The sequence below is a fragment of the Coregonus clupeaformis genome, chromosome 3 (genome assembly GCF_020615455.1).
Source record: "Coregonus clupeaformis isolate EN_2021a chromosome 3, ASM2061545v1, whole genome shotgun sequence".
Classification (NCBI taxonomy): Eukaryota; Metazoa; Chordata; class Actinopteri; order Salmoniformes; family Salmonidae; genus Coregonus; species Coregonus clupeaformis.
This window is the reverse complement of record NC_059194.1, coordinates 26,267,693-26,290,909: the sequence shown is the minus strand read 5'-3', so window position 1 is coordinate 26,290,909 and position 23,217 is coordinate 26,267,693. Positions and strand designations below refer to the sequence as shown.

The 23,217-nt window shown below is 45.7% G+C and overlaps 1 pseudogene; it reads left to right on the top strand.

Moving 5' to 3' along the window:
- The first annotated feature begins 519 nt into the window (after positions 1–519).
- On the top strand, positions 520–22,566 carry LOC123481736 (annotated as a pseudogene).
- The last annotated feature ends 651 nt before the right edge of the window (positions 22,567–23,217 follow it).

Genomic DNA, 23,217 nt, shown 5'->3' with positions numbered 1-23,217 from the left:
CGACGGGCTTGAGGAGGGACACGTGGAATGTGGGATGCACCCGCATGGTGGGGGGAAGTTGCAGGCGGCAGGCCACTGGGTTGACTCGCCGGACCACTCTGAATGGCCCGATGAACTGGGGGGACAGCTTCCTGGACTCCACGTGGAGGGGAAGACTGGAGATGGAAGCCGGAAGACAAGTTTACGGAGGCGCAGAGGCAGGTGGTGAACGCCTTCCAGAACCTGGAGGTGAACTGAGGGCCCCGATCCGACACCGCATCTTGGGGAAGGCCATGGACCCAGAAAACATGCTGCACCACCAACTTAGCCGTCTCCCGGGCCGACGGGAGTTTGGGAAGGGGAATGATGTGTGCAGCCTTTGAGAACCAGTCCACAACAACCAGGATGACTTTGTATCCATCAGAGGGCAGTAGGGCGGAAATGAAATCCAGCGAGATGTGGGACCAGGGGCGCTTGGGGATAGGCAGGGGTCGGAGCAGCCCTGCCACAGGTTGACGTGAGCTCTTCGTGCACGCGCAAATGGGCAAGCAGCCACGAAGGCACGCGTATCCCCCTAAGCAGATGGCCACCAGAACCTCCTACGCAGGAACTCCAACATCCTGGCACCTCCCGGATGGCTGGTGAGGTCAGACACGTGCGCCCACTGAAGCAGTCGCGAGCGCGCAGCCTTGGGAACGTACATCCTCTCCGATGAACCTCCACCCAGATTGGGCTCCCGCCGTAGCGCTGCTCTGACCAGCCTATCGATTCCCCACGAAACTGGGGCAGCAATCAGGGCGTTGGGGACAATGGGGTTGTCCCTCTCCACCAGGTTCCCCAGGTCGAACTGCCAGGAGAGTGCGTCGTTCTTGGTGTTCTTCGACCCCGGACGGTATGAGATGGTGAACCGGAACCTGGTGAAGAACAACGCCCACCTGGCCTGGCGCGAGTTGAGCCTCTTGGCCCCCTGAATGTAGGCTGTTCTTGTGGTTAGTCCATACGACAAATAGCCAATGTCTCCACTCCCCAAGGGAAAGCTTGCCCACTAGCAGCTCACGGTTCCCCACGTCGTAATTCCGCTCTGCCGGGGACAGCCAACGGGAGAAAAACGTGCAGGGTTGAGTCTTACCGTCCGTGAGGAAGCGCTGGGACAGGATTGCTCCCACCGCAACGTCTGAAGCATCCACCTCCACAATGAATGGCAGGGACGGATCAGCACCGCTTCAGCGCATCAAATGCGTTCCCCGCTTCCGGGGTCCAGGCGAAGGAGCGTACGCTCGTCTGGGTGAGGGCTGTCAGGGGAGCGGCTAGGGAGCAAAAATGTTGAATGAATCGCCTACAAAAATTAGCGAACCCTAAAAACCCTTGTAGTTGCTTGAGGGATGAGGGCTGGGGCCAATCCAGTACCACGCTGACCTTTGCTGGGTCCATTCGCTCAGTTTTCTGTAAGGGTTGGTGTGAGGTGTGACCCAGGTGCGATGCAGGTTAGACAGTAGACAGAGATGGTGAAACAAGGAACTTTACTGATGGTCCCGAAGCCAGGATACAAAATAACAGACTTTACACAAAAAAAGAAGGGCGGAGCAAATAAGACTCCAAAAAACAGGCAGACAGCCCAAAATATGAAATTCTAACTATGACTGAAATAATAAATAAACAGGGAGAACACTTCTCACGTACCTGTCCATACGTCCCGTGATCAGACACTGATTAGTACTGCTTGGCATAGTGAAACTAGCAGAGAAAACTGAGCAAGGGAACACAGGGAAGTGAGGGCATAAATACACAGGTGAATCATAGACACAAGTGACATCAATAGGAAGATGATTAGTCCCGACTGTGAGTGAGGAGGTGCCTCAGTTTATTTTTTATTTTTTTACCTTTATTTAACCAGGTAAGCCAGTTGAGAACAAGTTCTCATTTACAACTGCGACCTGGCCAAGATAAAGCAAAGCAGTGCGATAAAAACAACAACACAGAGTTACATATGGGGTAAAAAAACATAAAGTCAAAAAAATACAACAGAAAATATATATACAGTGTGTGCAAATGTAGCAAGTTATGGAGGTATGGCAATAAATAGGCTATAGTGCAAAATTATTACAATTAGTATTAACACTGGAATGCTAGATGTGCAAGAGATTATGTGCAAATAGAGATACTGGGGTGCAAAAGAGCAAAATAAATAACAATATAGGGATGAGGTAGTTGGGTTGGCTAATTTCAGATGGGCTGTGTACAGGTGCAGTGATCGTTAAGGTGGTCTGACAACTGATGCTTAAAGTTAGTGAGGGAGATAAGAGTCTCCAGCTTCAGAAATTTTTGCAATTCGTTCCAGTCATTGGCAGCAGAGAACTGGAAGGAATGGCGGCCAAAGGAGGTGTTGGCTTTGGGAATGACCAGTGAGATATACCTGCTGGAGCGCAGACTACGGGTGGGTGCTGCTATGGTGACCAATGAGCTAAAATAAGGCGGGGATTTGCCTAGCAGTGATTTATAAATGGCCTGGAGCCAGTGGGTTTGACGACGAACATGTAGTGAGGACAAGCCAACAAGAGCGTACAGGTCACAGTGGCGGGTAGTGTATGGGGCTTTGGAGACAAAACGGATGGCACTGTGAAAGACTACATCCAATTGTCGGAGGATGTCGCCTAGGTTGTCGGAGGTAGGTCGCCTAGGTTGTCGGAGGATGACACCTAGTGGGTCGCTTCGGAACTGCGTTGGGGTGTCAGTAAGTATGAGTGTGTGGGTAGAGTCCAGTGTGGGTGCATAGAGTCAGTGCAAGAGAGTTAGCGCAAAAAGGGTAAATGAAGGGAGTCCGGGTAGCCATTTGATTAGCTATTTAGCCGTCATGCTTAAAAGTCTAATGGCTTGGGGGTAGAAGTGTCCGGGTTAGTGTCCCGCTCCTTGACAGCGGCGGCTCTAGCCTTTAGCTCATTGCGGATGTTGCCTGTAATGGCTTCTGATTGGGATATGTACGTAGGGTCACTGTGGGGACTACATAGTCAATGTACTTATTAATGGAGCCGGTGACTGATGTGGTAAACTCCACAATGCCATCGGATGAATCCCGGAACATACACCCCTCAAATTATTGGATTTGGCTATTTCAGCCACACCCGTTGCTGACATGTGTATACAATTGACCACACAGCCTTGCAATCTCCAAAGACAAACATTGGCAGTAGAATGGCCTTACTGAAGAGCTCAGTGACTTTCAACGTGGCACCGTCATAGGATGCCACCTTTCCAACAAGTCAGTTCATCAAATTTCTGCCCTGCTAGAGCTGCCCCGGTCAACTGTAAGTGCTGTTATTGTGAGGTGGAAACATCTAGGAGCAACAACGGCTCAGCCGCGAAGTGGTAGGCCACACAAGCTCACAGAACGCGTGAAAATTGTCAGTCCTCGGTTGCAACACCCACTTCCGAGTTCCAAACTGCCTCTGGAAGCAACATCAGCACAAGAACTGTTCATCGGGAGCTTCATGAAATGGGTCACCATGCGCAATGCCAAGCGTCGGCTGGAGTGGTGTAAAGTTCACCACCATCGGACTCTGGAGCAGTGGAAACGCGTTCTCTGGAGTGATGAATCACGCTTCACCATCTGGCAGTCCGACGGACGAATCTGGGTTTGGCTGATGCCAGGAGAACGCTACAGTGCATGTCCCAATGCAAAGTGTCAACTGTAAAGTTTGGTGGAGGATGAATAATGGTCTGGGCTGTTTTTTATGGTTTGGGCTAGGCCCCTTCGTTCCAGTGAAGATAAATCTTAATGCTACAGCAAACAATGACATTCTAGACGATTCTGTACTTCCAAATTTGTGGCAACAGTTTGGGGAAGGCCCTTTCCTGTTTCAGCATGACATTGCCCCTGTGCACAAAGCGAGGTCCATATAGAAATGGTTTGTCGAGATTGGTGTGGAAGAACTTGACTGGCCTGCACAGAGCCCTGACCTTAACCCCATCGAACACCTTTGGGATGAATTGGAACGCCGACTGCGAGCCAGGCGTAATCGCCCAACATCAGTGCTCGACCTCACTAATGCTCTTGTGGCTGAATGGAAGCAAGTTGTAAGGGATCGGGGGTTGGCTGGGTCTAGACAGAGTCTGACACTTCCCCGATCTACTGAGAGGGGGAGTCATCAGACTCGATCTGGTTCACCTGAGTTCTGAGCACACCTGTCAGTAATTAGGGTAGGATTTAAGGTGTGCTCAGAGGCTCAGTCGGTGCGAGGTATTGTTCCTTTGTGACTTGCTAAGCGTTTTGTTCCGAGAGAGAGAGAGAGAGTTTGTTGTTTTTGATTACCCGTGTATCCGACCTGTGCCTTGTTGTTTGACTCCCCGAATTGCTTAATCCTCTGCTTGTCTACCCCAGTGATTACCGTCCTCTGATCCTGTGTCTGTGACCTCGACTACGACTAAGCCCGCTCCCTTGGTACCTCTGCCTGTCTCTGCCTGGCCCGGTTTTGACCACAGCCCGCCCGACCACGATTAAGCTATTCCCTTGTCTGTACTCTAATAAAGCATCGCTATTCTGCGATTGGATCTTACCACTCTGTCCGAGTATTCATTACACAAGTCCCCGCAGCAATGTTCCAACATCTAGTGGAAAGCCTTCCCAGAAGAGTGGAGGCTCTTATAGCAGCAAAGGGGGAACTAACTCCATATTAATGCCCATGATTTTGGAATGAGATGGTCGAAGAGCAGGTGTCCACATACTTTCGGTGATGTAGTGTATTCCAGTCTGTGCTAGCAAAACAGTCCTGTAGCTTAGCATCCGCTTCATCGGACCACTTCCGAATTGAGAATGTCACTGGTTTTTGCTTGTATGCAAGCATCAGGAAGATAGCCTTATGGTCAGATTTGCCAAATGGAGGGCGAAGGAGAGCTTTGTATGTCTCTTTGTGTGGAGTAAAGGTGATCTAGAGTTTTGTTCACTCTAGTTGCCAGTGGCGATTTTAGGATGTAAATCTTTTTTTAGATGCATGCCAGCAAAGCAACTACAGAACACAACACAACACTAAACAATACATTAATTGCACTATAACGGTGACAAACAGTGCCCACAAACTGTTAGGGCCTACATAAAGCTGTCCCAACAGCGGAGCTTTCTTTTCAGCAGCATGGAGTGAATCCTTAACAACCGCTACACCTGGCTATCAGCGGAGCCTTGTCTGGCGGCTAAACAGTTCATTCAGCCTCATTTACTGCCTTTTTAAAAAACATAGCTGATATGGCTGACTTGCTTAAACAAATGTGTTTTCTACTGACCATTGAGATGTAAATGATAAACTATGGCATAAGGAAACGATGACCGGATAAGAGGCAATCCGTAATTTAGATTAAGACATTAATGAGCTAGCTAAAACGGACATAGTCAATACACCTATTTGTTCAGCACTTTTGAAATGTACAGCGACAGAATTCAGAACATGGGCCGTTCTTACAGTATTCTCCCTGTACACCAAGTCAGAACCATAGGATCAATAAAAGGGGCATATAAGCAGACAATGAAAGCTCTTACGATATTCGATGATGACATTTCTCTAAAACAGTCTATAGGCTACATGCGCACCACCAAGTCAGAACATTAGGCTAAGTTATGAGGGGGAAGGGACCAAATTTTTTGGGTGAGGCACATGGGCTACTAACAGCTTACTACACAACATACACTTATTACTGTCTTAGCTACAGTATGCATATCTCCCCAGCAGCAGACAATACATTTTTGGACTCACCGTTGTGCTGTGCTCGCTTGAACAGGAAGGTGGCGCGGAGGTCCTTCTTGTGGGCAAAGTTTGTCATCAAAGTCTGGAATTCTCTGGATTTATGGTGCTTTCAAGACAACTGGGAACTTGGAAAAAAACAAGGTTGAATCATGACGTCAGTGATCTTCAGGTCGGAGCTCTAAAAAGAGGCCCGAGTTCCCTACTTGGAATTTCGAGTTGGATGACCGTTCAAAACGTATTTTCCCAGTCAGGGCTCTTTTTTTGGGGGGAGTTCCCAGTTGTCTTGAACTCACTGAAGCCTGAGATTTCCCAGTTCCGAGTTTCCAGCGTTTTGAACGTGGCAGAAGTCATGCTGAATTGACAGCATGGCCAATGTATTCAATATTTTCTGGCCCATGGTGTTGCGTGTGAATGTTTATCCTTTTAAGCTTGGAAAAGAGACCCTTAAACCCAGACTTCGACCACACACCCTCTCCACCTAATAGCAGGAGAAGCAAAATAGTGATTGCTTTGCAACGCTTGCAGTTAGCCACTGATAGAACAGAGGGGAGAGGCCGTTTATTTACTCATCACCATATTTTCATCAGGGTGCCTCCACGTCGGCGTCTATATCGCCGTATTTTACTCTTCGAGGGTTGGGGATTAGGGCCTAGTCATTGAAGTAGAATTCTTCAACCATATCAAGGTAAGTGATCGCTATTCTGATGTCCAAGAAGATATTTACGGTCATAGGAAACTATGGTGGAGACTTGATGTCGAAAATAAGTTACGACCAGAGTAAAAAAAGCACGCAAAATAGCATAATTGGTCAGGAGCCCGTAAAAAGGCTGCTATACATCCCAGCGCCATTCTCTACAGGTCTATTCCAGCTACGCTGCTACCATATCACATCCACATAACCAGTTAATGACCCTGGAGAAACTGTAGTGAGCCCTATAGTAAAGTGAATAAGAAGGATATGACGTGGCATGCTTATTGAGCAGCCTACAGCCTGTGTTAGCTGTCACCCTAAATGTCACTGGGTGGCGTTCCTGCTGTGTCCACGGTCTGTGCTGCCTGACGGCTCGCCATCTGACCTTCAGCTAAACAACGCCTCTCTCTTTCCCCTCTCTCTATCCCTGTGTAGAGAATAGGCTCAATCAGAATCACACACACAACACCATTAAACTGTACATTTTATTCACTCACTCATATCACTGGCACTTGTCCCATCCAGCAAGCCACAGTGTTATCCCCCAAAGCTTTTGTTTACCCATACTCAAGGTTTTTTGTTCCATTGTGTCAGCTTTGCGGAAAGTGCACTGTCAATCTTGACCCAAAACATCCACCCCTGCCCACACACCCTGTCATCTGTCACTAACCAGTCCTACATGGGAACTTTCTGGTTAGAACACATTTAGAGTGGATTAAAGATAACTCTTAGATTGGTCAGTTTATTACAGTATGTCCACGAGCGCCTGTCCTTGTTAACGGGATGGACAGATGGTATTCCAGTTAGCGACAATTATCCAAGTGTTGATAGAAATTAGCCTCCGCCTGACACAGGATGACATTCCCTGACACTATTCCCTGACATCCACCCACTGACGATCATAGTGTTCCATGACACGCCATTCAGGAAATCGTTGAGTTAACATGAAAGGGAAACAGCCATAATCATATTAAAGTGTCATGGTCTTATCTGGTTTCCATAAAGGCATTCCAATTCCGTGTGTGTGTGCTTACGTACGTGTGTGTGAGTGAGTGCTTACATGCATACTGTACGTGCATGCGTGAGTTCCTATTGCCTTTGGCGCACCACCCCATAGTGTTTATTCACCACGGCAATCAATTCAAAATCAGCGCACTGAAAATCACCTGTGGTGATGTTGGGGGAGACAGTATTAGAGCTGTGAGGGATCAGTCTTAAAATACATTTCTGGAACAGTCAGGGAGGGGAGAGGAGGAGAGAGAGACGATGGTGGGAGATTTATGCCCGGCGTTGCACTACACTGGGGTTTTTAGTCAGATGCCGTTGTTTGCTGCTGTTGGCTTGAGCCGTGCTCTGGGGAAGGCTGATAAGAGAATCACAACACTGCTTCCACTACGTTGATACTGATGATGTCAACACATTACGGGGGACTGTGTGCAATCTGTGCATATACTTTGGGTGGGCTTTTGTTGCAGAGAAAACTGTGTCCGGTATATTGTGTTTTGTTGTACTGTACAGTAGGATAGAGCTAAGCTATGCCACACGCAATTGTTTTTGCAGCCATTGCAATAAAGTTGCAGTAATTCCTTGTGGCCAGGTGACGTAGGCTATATCAGGTTTACTGAGCTCTAGGGATGGAGCTCAGATAGGATCCAGGAAAGTATGTAATTATATAATATATATAAATCCTTCTCTCACCAGTGTACTCACTGTACTTTTCAGAACTCCCCATACATGTAACACTATTCCACCTGCTAGTATACACTGTGTACAAAACATTAAGGGGGTGAATGGGCAAGACTAAGGTTTAAGTGTCTTTGAACGGGGTATGGTAGTAGGTGCCAGGTGCATCAGTTTGTGTCAAGAACTGCAACACGGCTGGGTTTTTCACGGTCAACAGTTTCCTGTGTGTATCAAGAATGGTCCACAACCCAAAGGAAATCCAGCCAACTTGACACAACTGTGGGAAGCATTGGAGTCAACATGGGCCAGCATCCCTGTGGAACGCTTTCGACACCTTGTAGAGGCCATGACCCAAAGAATTGAGACTGTTCTGAGGGCAAAAGGGGGGGTGCAACTCAATATTAGTAAGGTGTCCTTAAAGTTTTGAACAGTCAGTGTATATCTGACCCCATCCAATGCATTACATGAGCAGGGTAACTGACCCCACTCCTATAGGTGGGTCAGCCAGTTGTTTCTGTCATTAGAGGTCGGGGTCAAAGCGCGTGAAATGACGCTGTATTTCTGCCACATCATCCCATATGGCCTCACCACAAATGACTCCACAGCTGCTCCAGATTACATTTGCATACCTCCTGTGTCAGGGAACTACAGTTGAAGTCGGAGGTTTACATACACCTTAGCCAAATACATTTAAACTCAGTTTTCAGGGGAGGGAATGGCCGGCAGTTTGTGGAGCATGGCGTTTGCAATGCCAGGGTTGTGGGTTCGATTCCCACAGATGGTATAAAAAAATTATAGAAAGTGTGCACTCAAGTCGCTCTGGAAAAGAGTGTCTGCTAAATGACTAAAATAAAAATAAGGTACACCTCCAAATGATGTCAATTAGCCCATCAGAAGCTTCTAAAGCCATGACCTCATTTTCTGGAATTTTCTAAGATGTTTAAAGGCACAGTCAACTTAGTGTATGTCAACTTCTGACCCACTGGAATTGTGATACAGTGAATTATAAGTGAAATAACCTGTCTGTAAACAATTGTTGGAAAAATTACTTGTGTCATGCACAAAGTAGATGTCCCAACCGACTTGTCAAAACTAAAGTTTGTTAACAAGAAATGTGTGGAGTGGTTGAAAAACGAGTTTTAATGATTCCAATGTAAACTTCCGACTTCAACTGTAGCCATATATTCTGGCCCAGGGAATGTCATCAATGGGCATTTGGTGTACAGAAATCACAGAGGAAAACAGGCTCCCATTTACAGTGGGGAGAACAAGTATTTGATACACTGCCGATTTTGCAGGTTTTCCTACTTACAAAGCATGTAGAGGTCTGTAATATTTATCATAGGTACACTTCAACTATGAGAGACGGAATCTCAAACAAAAATCCAGAAAATCACATTGTATGATTTTTAAGTAATTAATTTGCATTTAATTGCATGACATAAGTATTTGATACATCAGAAAAGCAGAACTTAATATTTGGTACAGAAACCTTTGTTTGCAATTACAGAGATCATACGTTTCCTGTAAGTCTTGACCAGGTTTGCACACACTGCAGCAGGGATTTTGGCCCACTCCTCCATACCTTCTCCAGATCCTTCAGGTTTCGGGGCTGTCACTGGGCAATACGGACTTTCAGCTCCCTCCAAAGATTTTCTATTGGGTTCATGTCTGGAGACTGGCTAGGCCACTCCAGGACCTTGAGATGCTTCTTACAGAGCCACTCCTTAGTTGCCCTGGCTGTGTGTTTTGGGTCGTTGTCATGCTGGAAGACCCAGCCACGACCCATCTTCAATGCTCTTACTGAGGGAAGGAGGTTGTTGGCCAAGATCTCGCGATACATGGCCCCATCCATTCTCCCCTCAATACGGTGCAGTCGTCCTGGCCCCTTTGCAGAAAAGCATCCCCAAAGAATGATGTTTCCACCTCCATGCTTCACGGTTGGGATGGTGTTCTTGGGGTTGTACTCATCCTTCTTCTTCCTCCAAACACGGCGAGTGGAGTTTAGACCAAAAAGCTCTCTTTTTGTCTCATCAGACCACATGACCTTCTCCCATTTCTCCCCTGGATCATCCAGATGGTCATTGGCAAACTTCAGACGGGCCTGGACATGCGCTGGCTTGAGCAGGGGGACCTTGCGTGCGCTGCAGGATTTTAATCCATGACGGTGTAGTGTGTTACTAATGGTTTTCTTTGAGACTGTGGTCCCAGCTCTCTTCAGATCATTGACCAGGTCCTGCCGTGTAGTTCTGGGCTGATCCCTAACCTTCCTCATGATCATTGATGCCCCACGAGTTGAGATCTTGCATGGAGCCCCAGACCGAGGGTGATTGACCGTCATCTTGAACTTCTTCCATTTTCTAATAATTGCGCCAACAGTTGTTGCCTTCTCACCAAGCTGCTTGCCTATTGTCCTGTAGCCCATCCCAGCCTTGTGCAGGTCTACAATTTTATCCGTGATGTCCTTACATAGCTCTCTGGTCTTGGCCATTGTGGAGAGGTTGGAGTCTGTTTGATTGAGTGTGTGGACAGGTTTCTTTTATACAGGTAACGAGTTCAAACAGGTGCAGTTAATACAGGTAATGAGTGGAGAACAGGAGGGCTTCTTAAAGAAAAACTAACAGGTCTGTGAGAGCCAGAATTCTTACTGGTTGGTAGGTGATCAAATACTTATGTCATGCAATAAAATGCAAATTAATTACATAAAAATCATACAATGTGATTTTCTGGATTTTTGTTTTAGATTCCGTCTCTCACAGTTGAAGTGTACCTATGATAAAAATTACAGACCTCTACATGCTTTGTAAGTAAGAAAACCTGCAAAATCGTCAGTGTATCAAATACTTGTTCTCCCCACTGTACCTCTGGTGATGAAGTCCTCGTTAGGCCTGGCTGACTAAACTTTTCAAAGATGAAATTGTCTTGAATCAAAACCTGGGATCCTAAAATGTTGTCTCTACGGAAATAAGTCACTCAGTGACACATATGAAGAATATCTCCATGTGCACGCTCTCTCATTCTCTTTTGCGCTCTCTGTTGCTCTCTCTCTCTCTCTCTGTGTGGCGCTCATTCTCTCTCTCTCTCTTTTGCACTCTCTCTCTTTCTCTCTGTTGCTCTCTCTCGCTCTGTTGCTCTCTCTCTCTGTGTTGCTATCTCTCTCTGTGTGTTGCTCTCTCTCTATGTGTGTTGCTCTCTCTCTCTGTGTTGCTCTCTCTGTTGCTTTCTCTCTCTCTCTGTTGCGCTCTCTCTGTTGTGACATTTTCTCTCTCTGTTGCGCTCGCTCTCTCTCTGGTGCGCTCGCTCTCTCTCTGGCGCTCTCTCTCTCTCTCTCTGGTGCGCTCGCTCTCTCTCTGGTGCGCTCTCTCTCTCTCTGGTGCACTCTCTCTCTCTGGTGCGCTCTCTCTCTCTCTGTTGCTCTCGCTCTCCCTCTGTCGCTCTCTCTCTGTCGCTCTCTCTATGTCTCTCTCTCTCTCTCTCTCTCTCGCTCTGTCTGTCTGTCTCTCTCTCTCGCTCTCTGTCTGTCTCTACATCACTAAGGATCTATCATGGTCCACAGACACCAACACAGTCGTGAAGAGGGCACGACAACGCCCTCAACTGCTAGGCATCCAACAGCAAGGGACTACAGAGGGTAGTGCGTACAGCCCAGTAAATGACTGGGGCCGAGCTCCCTCCTATCCAGGACCTCTATACCAGGCAGTGTCAGAGGAAGTCCCTAAAAATGGTCAAAGACTCCAGCCAACCAAGTCATAGACTGTTTCCCTAGAACAACTACTTTTCAGAGAATACACAACAATCCTCTCTATCCTCTCAGAGTGTATCTGAGTTCTATATTGCAGTTGTATCAAGTATTTATACCATTGGCAGAATTTGTATACCATTCAAAACCAAAAATAAATGGTTTTGTACACAGTCATACGATACTTGGTATAGAAAAGTACAATCTTAGGCGAGCACATGGGGTGCTATATCTCATCTGGTAGTTTAGCTCGTCTGGTAGGCTCGCGGCTGGGTTTCTCTTTGTAATCCGTGATAGTTTGCAAGCCCTGACACATCCAACGAGGGTCAGAGCCGGTATAATAGGATTCAATTTTAGTCCTGTATTGATGCTTTGCCTGTTTGATGATTCGTCAGAGGGCGTATCTGTATTTTTTTATAATCGTCCGGATTAGTGTCCCGCTCCTTGAAGGCACTCCACGTTACAGTATGGATGTTGCCTGTAATCCATGGCTTCTGGTTGGGATATGTTCGTACGGTCACTGTGGGGACGACGTCGTTGATGCACTTATTAATGAAGCCGGTGACTGTTGTGGTAAACTCCTCAAATCCATCAGGTGAATCTTGGAACATATTCCAGTCTGTGCTAGTGAAACAGTCCTGTAGCTTAGCATCCGCTTCATCGGGCAACTGGCACTTCCTGTTTGAGTTTTTGCTTGTAAGCAGGAATCAGGAGGATAGAGTTATGGTCAGTGTGTGGAGTAAAGGTGGTTTTTGTGCCTCTAGTTGCACACGTGACATGCTGGTAGAAATTAGGTAAAACTGATTTCAGTTTTCCTACATCACCGGCCACTAGGAGCACCACCTCTGGATGAGCATTTTCTTGTTTGCTTAAGGCCCTATACAGCTTGTTGAGAGTGGTCTTAGTGCCAGCATCAGTTTGTGGTAGTAAATAGACAGCTACGAAAAATATGGATGAAAACTCTATGGTCTACAGCAGGGTAGCCCAACCCTTGTTCCTGGAGAGCTACCCTCCTGAAGGTTTTCACTCCAACCCCAGGTGTTACTAACCTGATTCATCTTATCAACCTGCTAATTTTTAGAATCAGGTGTGCTAGATTAGGGTTGGAGCAAAAACCTACAGGACGGTAGCTCTCCAGGAACAGGGTTGGGCAGTCCTGGTCTACAGCTTATCATGTGGTATTCTAACTCAAGCAGAACTTAGAGACTTAATATAAGCGATTGCCACCTGCTTAGGACTCCCGAGTGGCGCAGTGGTATAAGGCACTGCATCGCAGTGCTCGCTGTGCCACTAGAGATCCTGGTTCGAATCCAGGCTCTGTCGTAGCCGGCCGCGACCGGGAGACCCATGGGGCAGTGCACAATTGGCCCAGTGTCATCCAGGGTAGGGGAGGGAATGGCTGGCAGGGATGTAGCTCAGTTGGTAGAGCATGGCGTTTGCAACGCCAGGGTTGTGGGTTCGATTCCCACGGGGGGCAAGTATGTAAAATAAAAATAATGTATGCACTCACTAACTGTAAGTCGCTCTGGATAAGAGTGTCTGCTAAATGACGTAAATGTAAATGCTGTTGTTAACAAAAGAGACACACATCCCCTCCCTTGAGCTTATACGACGCTGCTGTTCTTTCCTGCCAATGCATAGAAAAACCAGCTAGATGTATATTATCCATGTCGTTGTTCAGCCACGACTCTGTGAAACATAGGATATTACAGTTCTTCAGGTGGGTGCCGTTGATAGGATAGACTCGAACGGAGCTCGTCCGGTTTGTTCTCAGTGATTGTATGTTTGCCAATAGAATGAAGGGTAGAGGTAGTTTATGTACCTGCCGACACAGTTTCATCAGGGTTCCTGCACGTTGGCGCCTCTTTTTATTTTCCGTGTCTCAGGGATAAGGGCCTGGTCTGTGGTGAGCAGTATGTTCTGCGCCTCCGACTCGTTGAAGTAGGAATCTTCATCCAAATCGAGGTGATGTCCAGAAGCCCTTTTGGGTCATAGGAAACGATGGCGGAAGCATTATGTTCAAAAATTAAGATCAGTGCAAAAAAACACAAAATAGTAGAATTGGTCAGGAGCCCGTAAAAGGCTGCTATGCAGCGCCATCCTTCAACTCTTCAAAACAGTTAATAAATGTTTGTCGGTAACCACGTTTTCATCCACAGTTATGCAAGTAAAGTCAAACCGTATATAAAAAAAAATCACCACAGCTGTGATGGAAACAGGTAGTTTCGGTATAATTTTATAAATGCAGACAGATAATTTGTTTGTTCTACATGGTTGGATCTTTTTGTGTCTGTAAAATGTATTATGTGAGAAACGGTGGTGGAAATGCCTTTATGCAGAAATATTGATACAATAATCATCATATCAAAGTAAACTTGGAGTCAAGCGATGATATGGCGTGTGGTTGTCACGGTTGTTGAGAGACGGGTCAGACCAAGGTGCAGCGTGGTATGCGTACATGTTTATTAGAACAAATAAACACTCGACAAAAACAACAAAAGCAACGTACCGTGAAGCTGACTATGGCTACACACAAACAAGCCAAACCAGAGTCAAGATCCCACAACATAGGTAGGCAAAATGGCTGCCTAAGTATGATACTGGACTGGGCACCGGTGGAGCGGACTGCTCTGGCACTGGAGTGGAGCCGCTGACCGGAGCTGAACTGGACCCCGGTGGAGCGGACTGCTCTGGCTCTGGACTGGGCACCACTGGTTTGGTGCGGGGAGCAGGTACGGGCCGTGACGGACTGGAGACACGCACCACTGGTTTGGTGCGAGGAGCAGGCACGGGCCGTGCTGGACTGGATACACGCACCACTGGTTTGGTGCGGGGATTAGGTACGGGGCGTACTGGGCTGGCGACACGCACCACTGGTTTGGTGCGAGGAGCAGGTACGGGCCGTACCGGACTGGATACACGCACCCCTATTTTGGTGCGGGGAGCAGGTACGGGGCGTACCGGGCTGGAGACACGCACCACTGGTTTGGTGCGGGGAGCAGGTACGGGGCGTACCGGGCTGGCGACACGCACCACTGGTTTGGTGCGGGGAGCAGGTACGGGCCGTACCGGACTGGATACACGCACCACTGGTTTGGTGCGGGGACAGGTATGGGCCGTACCGGACTGGATACACGCACCACTGGTTTGGTGCGGGGAGCAGGTATGGGGTATACCGGGCTGGCGACACGCACCACTGGTTTGGTGCGGGGAGCAGGTACGGGGCGTACCGGACTGGATACACGCACCACTGGTTTGGTGCAAGGAGCAGGTATGGGGCGTACCGGGCTGGCGACACGCACCACTGGTTTGGTGCGGGGAGCAGGTATGGGACTGTGGAAGCGTACTGGAGGTCTGGAGTGTAAAGCTGGCACAACCCGTCCTGGCTGGATGCCCACTTTCGCACGGCACGTGCGGGGCGCTGGCACAGGACGCACTGGGCTGTGAACACTCACTGGCGACACAGTGCGTAGGACTGGCGCAGGATATACTGGACCGTGGAGGCGCACTGGAGACCAGGAGCATTGAGCCGGCACAACTCATCCTGGCTGGATGCCCACTTTCGCACGGCACGTGCGGGGCGCTGGCACAGGACGCACTGGGCTGTGAAGGCGCACTGGCGACACAGTGCGTATCTCCGCATACCTTGGTTCCTCAATGAACACACGCTCCCTCTGTTGCCTGGCCAGCTCCTCTCTTCGTGCATCCACTAAATCCTTCTCCCTACGGGCCTCCTGCAGCGCCTCCTCTTGAAGGGAGCTCTCCTGCTCTATCCTCGCAATCAGCCCCCGTAATGTGGTGGCCTCCTCTCTCAAACTGCTGATCCGCAGGTCTTGGAGGACCTCTAAAATAGCGGCCTCCTCCTCTACAGTCAGCCCTTTCACGGCCTCCTGCTGCTTCATCAACCACCCCGTGTGCCCCGACAACATTTTCTTGGGGTTGCCTCTCGGGTCTCCTTCGTCGTCTCGCATTTTGGAGTCGCCGTATTTTCTCCCTCGCTGCCTCTGTTTGCTCCCAAGGAAGGCGATCCATACCATCCTGGATCTCTTCCCATGTCCATGATCGTTTTCCTTCAAGTATCTCCTCCCATGTCCAGGTTTCTTGCTTTTCCTGGACACGCTGCTTGGTCCGTTGGTGGAGGGATCTTCTGTCACGTTCGTTGAGAGACGGGTCAGACCAAGGTGCAGCATGGTATGCGTACATGTTTATTAGAACAAATAAACACTCTACAAAAACAACAAAAGCAACGTACCGTGAAGCTCACTATGGCTACACACAAACAAGCCAAACCAGAGTCAAGATCCCACAACATAGGTAGGCAAAATGGCTGCCTAAGTATGATCCCCAATCAGAGACAACGATCGACAGCTGCCTCTGATTGGGAACCACACATAGATCTACACATACTAGAACATACACATAGATATACTTATAGAAATTCACACCCTGACCAAACCAACGAGAAACAACAGGCATTTAAAGGTCAGGGTGTGACAGTGGTCCTCCCAATATGACTTGGGAAACCATGTGAATGTGCAAGGTGATGCGGTAATGCACAAAACATTTATTTGGATCTACTTAATTCAATTTTGGACAGTAGTTACACCTAATGGAAAAAGGTTATTTTTACTTAAAATGATTATTAGAGATTTACTTAATTTACTTGTGTTATTCAAACTATTGAATTGAGAAATCAAAATTAGAAATTATTGTCAGATTGACAAAATGTATTTAAGAATTCATGTTTCTAACACAACAGGGTCAAATACCTCCAAAATGAACCAATTCATCCTTTCCAATAAATATTGAGGGTCTTATTCTGGTGACATTATGATTCTTGGCTGCTGTTTGACAAATACAAATAATTTTGCTCTTTTGTCCATAATAATCTCATCATGTAGTAGGCTACCCGCACTGTATCTGCAAGCTGTTGGCTAGAGTGCACATGCCAAGACCAGAGTGGGCACAATTGCTATATAACACAATTTTTTGTGTGACAAAACCATCAGTAGAGTTGAAAATGCGATGGAAACCCATTTAACTTGTTGTTGTATTTTGTTGGTACATGGGAATTTAACCACTAAAGTTATTTTTATGTGCACTACGTCATCACGCACAGCCTTTTATCTGCAACAAGTCCATTTGCTGGAAACATCTTGAGGGAAACTTGCCATATTGTTTTTATGCGGATTTTAGAATATTTGCATGAAAAATCGGTCGCCAATTGGATGGAAACCTAGCTACTGAAGCATTTCTGAAGTGTTGATTAGATGTTGAGCTCAAACATGCTGCAAACCATTCTGCCTCGGGCTGACCCCTTTGTAAAATAATACTGTCCTCTTTGCTCTTCTCTGGTGTGCTATCCATCCCAGCCCTTCCACACAATGCATGAATAATGTAAAGTTGGCTACATAACAGTGAAGAACTACACTGAGTATACCAAACATTGCACTGGGCCTTTTTGAAGCTGCTTAAGCACCTACCACTCACATTGTTTCACTAACAGTGATACTAATGCTGGCTGTGGTGTAAGTAAATAAACAAAACTAAGCTATATTTTTGGTCAATGTCTCTCAGGATCAGTTTTTGAAGTGATTTGAATAACTTTTTGTTAAGAAAGTTAAGTATATTTAATATGTTGATGTACTGCCCCTTTAAATGGCAGTCATTTTTACCACATCAATATGAAATAATACATATTTTCTTCAACATTCTGAAAACTAAACGATACTATATTCAAATGATGGTAAGTGAGCTTTTTAGTACTAATGTGGATTGTACTTTGAAAAAAAGCTGGACAATAAATGTAAAATTTATATTTTAGTTTGACAGAATATGCAAACTAACTGCACTTTGGCAAAAATAACAGTCTGTTTTGGTCATTATTTATTTCAGATAACATAACTAATGATGTTTTGATAAGAAATGAGTTGATATTTTGCTGTGATTGTTGCTTTTTCCAATAGTTTCTTCTGGGGTTAAAAATGACCTCAGTTGTTAATTGATGTATATAAAATATGTTGGTAACTTGAGGGTAATAGTAAGCTATAATTGTTTCAATAGTGAACACTATTATAACAATAGGCCATTTCTAAAATACATCTTGATTTACAATACAATTCACCCTCCGCTATTAAGAATAGATGTGGTTTTCTCTTTCAGGCCAAACTAATAGCTGTCTTAATGGAGGATCTCAGCATTAATGAAGACTGTAACCCATCGCATACAGAGAGCCTTTGTGCTGGCGGAACTTCCTCTGAAAACACTCCAACAGAGTCTATTCAAGTCAAATGGATCGTGATCACTGTTGTGTGCCAGTAAAAGCAAGTGTTCCCTTTTTTTTTTGTCTTAAAATAACAAGCAGCTTGTTTAAATGTCATAGTGTTGGGTTTGGCAGAGAAGGGGGTAGGGGCTGGAGAGAGGGGGTGTGGGTGTGAAACATTACCCTTTCAGACTCAAGAATGACTGTGGCTAATTAACAGAGCTATACTTTCTCAAATATCACATTAATGTCAATGACCAAATCCAGCGGGCTGGTGAGGAGGGAGGGGGCTGAGCTTTGAAGGCTGAAGTCCCTAGTTTGAGATCAGAAGAGATGTATCCCTGTGGATATTACAAGACACTAGTTGTAAGGTTATGTAGTGTGTCCTTGCAATAGAAGATTGCTTATTCATAGGCATATACTGGCCTATACCTTACAGTACGTTCCAAACCTGTGTCGTCTGATTCCACCACAGCCCTGGTGACACAGTCATGTATGGTAGCAAGTGAGCAGTATCACACTGTTACACCCTTGAATAGCTTTGGGGTGACAGAACACACTATGGCCTCACAGAAAAGCACCTTGTAGTTTTAGGGAGGGAAAAAACTACTTTGTGGAAGATCGATTACTTTTCACTCCTAAGACCTGAGAAACAAAATAATCAAAAAGTTCCTTCAAGGTGGTTCTCACACTATTTGCTATTCTCACTGAGTGATGTAGACTTCTATTTTTTGACACTCCTCTCTTTACTTTGTCTCCCAAAATATTCACTTTCAAACATGAGTGAACATAATTATAGCATCTCCCTCCACACCCGCTTGTCTCTAATCTTCATTTCATCCAGCTCTGTGAGAGGACTGCATTCTTCCGATGACTGACCTCGCAGTGTGTTCCTGCATCTCTCTCGATTAATTTGCCTCTACCTGAAGAGTGGGAGTGTGTCCGACTGTCGTCTCACTCCAAACCCCCAAACACAGCTCCCGTGATGAATGCACTGCAGTAGCTACTTCCAGAGGGAAGTTCTGGTGGTCAGGTCTGTACAACGCTGGTCAGACCAATTAGAATACATGCTCCAAGATTGTTTTGATCACGTGGATCCCGAGTGGCGCAGTGGTCTGTGCCACTAGAGATCCTGGTTCGAATCCAGGCTCTGTCATAGCTGGCCGTGACCGGGAGACTCATGGGGCGGCGCACAATTCATCCAGGGTAGGGGAGGGAATGGCCGGCAGGGATGTAGCTCAGTTGGTAGAGCATGGCGTTTGCAACGCCAGGGTTGTGGGTTCGATTCCCACGGGGGGCCAGTATGAAAAAAGAATAATATAAATATATATAGTATATATGACTAAAATGTAAATATGTTCTGGGGATAACATCAATGAATACACCAACTCACAGTCACCGGATTACAAAAATGCATAGACGATGTGATACCTATGGTGTCTTTTAAAACATACCCAAATCAAAAACCGCAGATTGATGGCAGCCTTGTCAGGAAACTGAAGGAGAGAGATGCTGCTTATAAACACGGCAAGGAGACTGGGGACAGTTGTATGGTAAACAGTGTTTTGCCAACTCCTATCGTGGCAATGACCATAGGAGTTTGCAAGAGAGCAGAAACAGATCTGGTACCAAGCTAGAAAATATCTTTACAGATCTGAGACTAGGCTAGCAAATAACTTCAGTATAGACTGTTTTATGTAGCCTTGATCTGTCTGTCTCTCATCTCTATATAGACAGCATCTGGCTGCTGATCATTGTAAATGACCTGGTTAAATAAAGGTGAAATAAAAAATAAAAAAATGGTGTTGCTCGCTTTGCCTATAGACAGTGTCCGGCTGAAGGGCTGCCCTTCACAGACAGTGGACCTGGTCACGGCCATGACTGCCTTCCACTGGTTTGACCAGCAGCGGTTCTTCCAGGAAGCCCGTAGGATCCTGCAACCTAAAGGCTGTCTCGCTCCACTCAACTATACCATGGACATTGAGATCCATTATGGAGACTGCTACCACACACGCAACACAGTCTGCAAGGAGGTCTGGACAACTCTAGAGAATGTTTGTAGAAATATTTGACTCAAAAGTAGTCAACTCAAAAATATCTCTCAAGAGACTGGAGCTTGTGAATCCAGAAATTAGACTTTATTATTGCGCAACAAAGCCGAGCCACTCCATGGAACGGCTGTCTCTCTTTGGCTTAGAGATCTCTTATATACACACACAAATGCACAGTCATGTTTACTTAGCATACAAAGCTACTCCCCTTAAGATAAATGATTAACATCTTTTAGTGCCACTCTACCCTTATCTTTCAACGTCCAGATGTCACATGTGGCTTACTCCAAAAGGCCATGGGCGCTTTTCCATATGGCCTCTTCCTCTTATCTCATTATATTGGTGGCAGACCCTTTCTCAAAAATAATACACATACATACATTAAGGCATGGTTACACACTGTATTGGCTATATTCCTTATTTAAACATACATCTGAATTATAGAATGTCAATCATGTTTACTATATTTTATCTTTGACATTTCCCAACATTTTCCTTAATGATACATAAAATATTACCATAAGAATAGAAGAAAAGTATATTATCCATAAACAGTGGAAATGTACCATTCTATTCACTGTAGAAAACATGCAAACAAAATACAATGCACATCTTTGATAAATTGACGATGTACAAATTCAAAATGCATGAATTTGTTGTGTTTTTTCAACAGCATTTGTCTTTTTTTTATCTCATCAGTTTTATGCTGCCCTCCTGCCCTATCATAACCTCTGCCTGGGCCCCAGCTCTGTGGTTCTCTACAATCAGTCCTACGACTCCATCCCCTACACAGAGAAAGAGTGGTGAGGCCTGAGTACCGTTGCATCCACTGTTACATCTGCCCTTGTTGCTACTGTACAATAAGTGTTGAATTCAGTGCTATCCTCGATTTCCAGGCTTCTGATGGGGAATATATTATCTATTATGCACATTTGCTTACATTATTAAAAACTATGGAGGCCTTGACAGCAGAAAGTTCTCAGCAACCTGCAACCATAATTACCACATTGTCTGACACCTCACCCCCTGATACTGAGTTTGTGGGAAGACAGGATTAGGAGGAGTACTTTGTTGTTGCTAGGGCAAGTTCAGGGTCAGGGGAAAACATCACGCTATGGGAAGGGAGTGCTAGTATAAAAAGCAGAGATTGTTCTCGACATTTTGCAGAACTTATGAAGAGCTATCCAAATCCTGTTGACTCTGTATTAACTTCTGCCTGCTTCTAAAGTTTAAAGTTTGTTTAAGAATAAGAGAATATCAGCAATGAACCCTCTACACTTCCTCCAGTAGCTGAGTGATTAACAACAATTAGAAGGATGGCATTGCGAGACAAACTTATTGCTAATTCTGTGTTGAACAGTTGTGTCCAGGCAGGAGTGTATATGGGTGAACAGCCTGGTCTCATAGACTAGATGTAACATAGTAAAAGTAAACACTGGACACTCAAACTAGTATGATATTTTATGTTTGGTATGGTTACACAGGATAGACGGTTACTTAAGTCAACCCAAAGGTTGCGAGTTTGAATCTCATCATGGACAACTTTAGCAGCTAATTAGCAACTTTTGAACTACTTACTATTTTTTAGCTACTTTGCAACTACTTAGCCCTTCCCCTAATCCTAACCTTAACCCTTTTAACTAACCCTTCCCCTAACCTTAATCATTTTAGCTAACCCTTCCCCTAACCCAAACCTTAACCCTTTAACCTAACCTTAACCCTAACCCCTAGCCTAGCTAACGTTAACCAGCTAGCTAACATTAGCAACCTAGCCACCTTGCTAGAATTCGTAACATATCATGCGTTTAGCAAATTCATAACACATTGTACATTTTGCAAATGCGTAACATTTTGTACATTTTGCTAATTCGTAACATATAATACAAATCATAATTCGTAATATAATCATACAAAATGGGTGATGGACATCAACAAATTAATACATACCATATACGAAACGTAACATATCATACTAAATGGATTGTCACTAATTTACGTAGAGAATAATATGAAATGCTCTGAGACCAGGTTGGAGTGAAGAGGCCCATGACTCTGTCCAGCTACATGGGCATGATAGAGTCCTTCTCCAGCTACCAGGCTCTACTAAAGAAAGACCCTGAGGCAGCTAGGAGAATGTCCACAGACATCACCCACAGGTTGGTCCCTCACACCATAACCTTCCTAGGCCTTGTTGATGCTGGTCGTGCTGTTAATATTATTATTATAATATACAAGTTAAAACTTGTATACTTAGTAAGTGTGTAAAAATGTAAAGGTAACATTTAACATTACGTCTAACATCTCTCTCTGTCCTCTCCAGACTGTTGGCTGTGATGGAGGTGACCTCGCCAGAGACTGAGGTTGTGGTCGGAGACGGAGTCAGGTATTTCTACCTTCTAGCCAGAGGACTAGCTACAGATGACAGACTATGATGTGTTTCCTGTGGAACAATTATGGAAATTGTTATTATTGTATACATTTATATTATTAAAACTTGCAAATGAGGGGTATCTTACCTAAAAAGTATAATAATAATACAAAACTGCACAAATACGACCTACACAGTTCGATCAAGATGGCGAGACACAAGTATAAGGACAAAGTGGAGGAGCAATTCAGCGGGTCGGACACGAGGCGTATGTGGCAGGAGCTTCTAACGATCACAGATTACAAAAAGAAAGCCAGTCACGTCGCCCTACCGGACGAGCTAAACACCTTTTTCTCACACTTCGAGCATAACAACTCTGAGCTGCTGAGGAGAGCCCCTGAGGACAATGTGGGCTACGTGATTGCGGTCTCCAAGAAGGACGTATGCAAGTCATCCAAGAGCGTTAACGCAAGGCTGCCGGCCCAGACGGTATCCCTAGCCATGCCCTCAGAGCATGTGCAGACCAGCTAGCTGTTGTGTTTTCTGACATTTTCAATCTCTCTCTAGCTCAGGCCGTTATCCCCACCTTCTTCAAGATGTCCACTATCATCCCCATGCCCAAAATAGGGAAAGTAACTGAACTGAATGACTATCGACATGTAGCACTCACTTCCATCATCATGAAGTGAGAAGCTAGTCAAAGACCACATCACCT